Source organism: Anopheles ziemanni (assembly GCF_943734765.1).
Source record: "Anopheles ziemanni chromosome X unlocalized genomic scaffold, idAnoZiCoDA_A2_x.2 X_unloc_108, whole genome shotgun sequence".
In the NCBI taxonomy this organism is placed as follows: domain Eukaryota; kingdom Metazoa; phylum Arthropoda; class Insecta; order Diptera; family Culicidae; genus Anopheles; species Anopheles ziemanni.
This window is the reverse complement of record NW_026689717.1, coordinates 7,501-8,141: the sequence shown is the minus strand read 5'-3', so window position 1 is coordinate 8,141 and position 641 is coordinate 7,501.

Sequence of the window (641 nt, the reverse complement as noted above, 5' to 3'; positions counted from 1 at the left end):
ATGAAATGTGAAGAATTCAAGCAAGCACACAATCAAGTCATCACTTGGGCATGCTCGATAGCCAACCCTATGACATAAACCTAGTAGAGCATGCGAAAACCAATATATATGTAAACGATGCCCCTCCCTAGTTCAGCGCTTCAACCAAGTGATGACTTCAGAATGGCTAAATCAAATCGGTTCAAAACATACCATCGGTACCCTATTGAAACACACAAGTCGATATCAAACCTCATGATTGTGTAGTCCTCCACTGGTCCACGCCGCTTCGGCGGTCCTGGGTAAGATAGTTCATTCTAGCTTGCCCTATGTGGAAGAGGGCACATTACTCAATACTGTGGTGTTATGAACAAAGTATAGTCCTCCACTGGTCCACGCTGCTCCGGCGGTCCTGGGTAAGATAGTTCATTCTAGCTTGCCCTATGTGGAAGAGGGCATACAAGACAAAGTATAGTTCTCCCCTGGTCCACGCTGCTTCGGCGGTCCTGGGTAAGATAGTTAATTCTAGCTTGCCCTATGTGGAAGAGAGCATACATGAACCAAGAACGAAGGTTATGATCGAGGAATGATTCGACAACTAACCGATGGTATGAAATGTGAAGAATTCAAGCAAGCACAAAATCAAGTCATCACTTGGGCAT